Source organism: Onychomys torridus, chromosome 8 (genome assembly GCF_903995425.1).
Source record: "Onychomys torridus chromosome 8, mOncTor1.1, whole genome shotgun sequence".
Lineage (NCBI taxonomy): Eukaryota > Metazoa > Chordata > Mammalia > Rodentia > Cricetidae > Onychomys > Onychomys torridus.
Window position 1 is genome coordinate 51,024,396 of NC_050450.1, and position 5,275 is coordinate 51,029,670.

Here is a 5,275-nt window from a genome sequence, read left to right on the forward strand (position 1 = left end):
TCCTGGAACTCACTTTGTAGACCAGGCTGGCCCTTGAACTCACAGAGATCCACCTACTTCTGCCTCCCAAGTGCTGGGATTAAAGGCATGAGCCACCACCACCTGATCATTATTATCTCTTATCTTGTACTTCCTGTTTCCTTTCAACTCTGCCTTTCTTCTTCCCAGTGTTCTCTCTCTCTGCCTGAAAGTCCCTCCTATACCTCCTGCCTAGCTATTGACCGTTCAGCTTTTTATGACACCAATCACAGCAATACATCTTCACACAGTGTACAATTATCCCACAATAGAGGTGGCGATTGTTTGCCCCGGCCAGCAGGGTTTCAACAGGGGGGGGGGTGACCTACCTGTGGGAGAGAATGAAAGGGACAGGGGACACGAAGGACGACAGCAGGACAGGATTCTGATCAAGCTGCAAATTTTATTTTCCTCAGCAAGGCTTATATAGCCCAGGAGGGGGAGGGGAAGGAAGGAGGGGAGGGGGAAGGGACATGCAGAACGTGGAAGGGGTGCAGGACGTGGGAGACGTGCGGATCATGCAACTGCAGGATGTTGGCTAAGGTCAGGGCCCATTTGTTCTGTTGCTAGGCTACCGGACCGTGGAATGCTCTTTACTGTTCAGTTGTCATGGCACTTAACTGTGGAATGTTCTCTTATCTTTGGGAGCCTCTGGTTAGTAAACAGGTGTTACTGCTCTGGGAAAGGGCAGTGGGCATATGACTTGTTCTCTGGCCTAGCTAGAACTTTTCCATGGTTCATGTTTGGTCCCTGACATCTTGGTCCCTGACATCTCCCCCTTCTATAACATAGCAAAACAAAGAAAGGAGGCCCAAATGTTTCGCCATGATGGGGGAGGGATGACAGAGGCTCTATCCCTGATAAGTTCGGGTTCCATTATTAATTGGTCGGTTCATGTAGGTGTCCCCACACGTCCCAAAGGAAGCTGGAACGATGCTTTTTTTTTTTTTTTTTAACAAGGGGTGGATTTTATTCCAGGAGGGAAGAGTATAGGGTCTGTATAACCGCCGTACAATAGAGCATGTCATCCAAGGCACCCAGGATGGTGGAGCACTTCTGCAGTCCCGGCTGCACCCTCAATCCCCTATACAGTGGGCTCCAGCTCCCAGGCACAGGTGCATCCTCCCCTGGGCAGAGGGGTCTGTGCTGATATGGAGTCTGTATCTGGTTCATCAAGACCACGTTCACAGAGGTCGAGGTGATGGTAATGAACCTGAATTTGTTTTGCCTGAAGTTTGGCCAGCTGACTGTGCACAAATTGAGTTAGTCGAGACAAAGCCCAAGGGCCGAATGTCAAGACAAGAATGAGGCCAACCAAGGGTCCCAGGAGTGACAGCAGGAGGGTGGTTAGCCAGGGAGATGCAGAGAACCAATTTTGGAACCAGCCTAGCTCTTGGTCCCTTTCTTTTTTGCGCTTCTCTAAGCCTTCATGGACCTTAGCCATGCTATCTCTTGCTACTCCTGTGTGATCAGTATAGAAGCAGCACTCTTCCTTAAGAGCAGCACAGAGGCCTCCTTGCTGTAAAAAGAGGAGGTTGAGCCCTTGGTGGTTTTGGAGGACCACCTCTGAAAGGGGGGTGAGGGAGGATTCAAAGGTGGAAATGCCTCACTTGAGCTGAGCTTTATCTTTATCTATGGAAATTCTAAGCTCTGAATAATGTTGATTAGATAAAACCAGGGATACTATGCCCATACTGGCCCCTGCAGCCCAACCCCCAGGAGGATGACTACAGTGATTGTGGTCACAGGCTCCCTTTTTGAGTGATGGGGGTGTGTGTGAGGGCGGTCATCTCTGCCAGTCTTCTCTTCCCATCTTCCCAAGAATTGATTTGGAGAATAATAGGTTAGCCTAGGGATAAGCTGAACCAATATGCAGAATAAGGGGGCAGAGGGATTATTTAAATGAAGAGAAATGCATGGTGTTAGGCCATCAGTACAGGCCCACCAAGTATCATTGGCAGGGAGAAGATATCCAGACTTAAGGGAGGTATTTAGGTTATCTGTGACACTGCAAAGGGGTTGATAAACGGGGAATGATAGCGCTTCGGGTGACAAGGCAGAGGCCTGAGCCCATAACTTAGGAGAGTGTAAGGCAAGTTGTGGGTCAGTGGTTAGGGAGAAATCTAAATCAACAGCCACTCCTTCATAAAATGGGGGGGCAGGATGATAGCAAAGCCAGTAGGTGTCAACCAAATCTGGCTTGGAGGTATTAAGTACCCGGTAGGTTTTTGTGATAAGGGTGGTAATCATATCCTTGGTAGTTGGTGGGGAAGGTGGGAACATGGGAGAAAAACCCGTGGATATCTGAGATATATTGGTTGTAGGAAAATCATTGTTGCTGAGAAGAGGGTTGGGTCCGATGGCAACAGGGTTAGGGGAATTAACAGGCTGTTTTAAAAGTTTGATGATAAAGGTGACACCTGTATCTCTTCCTTACTGATTTAGGCAAAGGCCCCAAATGAGGCTAGCCTCCCAGGCTGGGGTGGGTGGGGAGAGAAGCAGCAGAGTTACTTCACCACCGACGAGATGCTGCGGCTACCACCACTGCCGTTTTAATGGAGTGCTCGGGCTGCACTTGGCTCTTTCCGCCTAGGCGAAGGAACTGTGGAGAGGAGCCACACACTCTCATCCCTCCACTCTCCCGGCTCCCCCCCCCCCACCGCCTCTCTCCACACACACACACACACACACGCCACATGCCTCACACCCTGCCGGAGCCACTGGCCGCCCTCCCTTTTCCAGCATTTTTCATCAGTTGTTCCTTCTTGGAGAAACCAAGGACAACAGTCCTCTAAGTGACTAAAGAATTTGTTGAGGTCTTTTTTACGAACCCTTATCCCTCGTGTCTGGAGCGCTTCTTTAACGCCCTTTATGAACAAGTCGTGAGAAGAAGTTCCCTGTCCCATGGCGAAGTCTATAGTTTAGACTCACCTCGTCCTTCCCGCTCTCCTCCGGATCACCGGGACAACTTTGAGTTGGGCGGTCTCGATGGGCAGTCACTTAAAATCTCCACCAGATGTCTGGGCTTTCCTGGAGAAGGACGTTCAACTCCTGATGAGGCAAGGGTCGAGCCCCAACTTTGGGCGCCAGTTGTCCCGGCCAGCAGGGTTTCAACGGGGGTGGGGGGTGGGGGGTGACCCACCTGTGGGAGAGAATGAAAGGGACAGGGGACACGAAGGACGACAGCAGGACAGGATTCTGATCAAGCTGCAAATTTTATTTTCCTCAGCAAGGCTTATATAGCCCAGGAGGGGGAGGGGAAGGAAGGAGGGGAGGGGGAAGAGACATGCAGAACGTGGAAGGGGTGCAGGACGTGGGAGACGTGCGGATCATGCAACTGCAGGATGTTGGCTAAGGTCAGGGCCCATTTGTTCTGTTGCTAGGCTACCGGACCGTGGAATGCTCTTTACTGTTCAGTTGTCATGGCACCTAACTGTGGAATGTTCTCTTATCTTTGGGAGCCTCTGGTTAGTAAACAGGTGTTACTGCTCTGGGAAAGGGCAGTGGGCATATGATTTATTCTCTGGCCCAGCTAGTACTTTTCCATGGTTCATGTTTGGTCCCTGACATCTTGGTCCCTGACAATTGTTTGGCTATCCTGGGATACTTCAGCAACCGGGTGTGCTCAACAGAAAGGTGACAGCCACAGTGATATTCTGGAGCCTGTCACACCTAAGAGGCTGGCTCCAGTGGCGGGCAAGCTGGCTGGAGTGCAAGGCCAGCCCAGAGACTAACTGAGGTGGGGAAGTGCACCATGAGCCCAAAGAAATGATAGCTGACAAGGATGAAGCCAGATGAAGAAAAGGAAAATATCTGTGGATTACTGGGGGCCAGATGAGGTGACACCCACCAACTGTGCCACTGTACCCGATATTGAGGTAATACCTACCAACTGTGCCACTGTACCAGACACTGTTCTTTTGACAGAACAGCTGATAAAAGTGATGGGATATTTCTATACTGTAAGTCCCTTGTGCCACATGAGTGGCCACCCTCCCCCGAGGACCCCTAACTGCCAGATTCCTCCCACAGAATACTCTAACTGCCCTAACTGCTGGACCCTGCCCCCATCCTACAGAGTGAAAAGCCCCATCTACGGGTATGAAATCCCACCAATCTCCACTCTGGAAAGCTCTACTTTGAAAAGTTCTATCTCCTTCCCAAGAAACTCTTTCTAAGCCCTGTGTCCTGTCAGTTGGCTGTCGTTTATTGCCCAAGCAAAGGCAGCTGCCACCCTTCTGGTTTTCCCCTCCCAATAAATCTCTTGAGTTAGGTTTGTTATGCAGTGTGACTTTGTGGTATTCCTTGGCTCCTGGCTGCCAGGATACCTTTCCATGGGAGCTGTAATGCTTACACATACTGTACTGGCTCTTGCTAATGTTTCTTTTTTTAGTATCTCTGCAGCTAAGATCAACTGACACTGATGTGGATTAGGTGAGCCTGCAGAGGTTCTGCCAACTCTTTATAAATAGGTTTCTTTACATAAAGCTAACCCTTGAGCCTCTTAGAAATGGAAAAACATTGGCGGCGGGGGGGGGGGGGGGGGGGGGGAGAGGAGTAAAGACAACTGTGGTGGTATTGTGTTCCCCAAAATATTGTGCACCGTGATAAATGTATCTGAGGTCAGAGAACAGAACAGCCACTAGATACAGAGGCCAGAAAATGGTGGCATTCACACCTTTAATCCTGGCATTCCAGAGGCAGAAATCCATCTGTATCTCTGTGAGTTCAGGGCCACATTGGAAACAGCCAGGCATGGTGACACACGCCTTTAATCCCAGAAAGTGAGGGCAGAAAGCAGAAAGGTATATAAGGCGAGAAAACCAGGCACTAGCCTGGTTAAGCTTTTAGGCTTTTGAGCAACAGTTCAGCTGAGATTCATTTGGATGAGGACTCAGAGGCTACCAGTCTGAGGAAACAGGATCAGCTGAGGAACTGGCGAGGTGAGGTAGCTGTGGCTTGTTCTGCTTCTCTGATCTTCCAGCGTTCACCCCAGTACTGGCCCTGAGTTTGTCTTATTAATAAGACCATTTAAGATTCCTGCTACAGATAGCAGTTAAAAGTTTAGATGACAGCACCCTGCATGAGTACAAAGGGGCACTTCTAAGACTCACAACAATGGATGGGTAAAATCCAGTATCAGAGGTGACGACCCCAGTGGGAGTTCTTGGCCGAGAGACTAGCATAGCAGGAGTTGCTGTGATAAAACACCACAACCATAAACAACCTGTGGAGGAGTTTATTTTGGCTTACATTC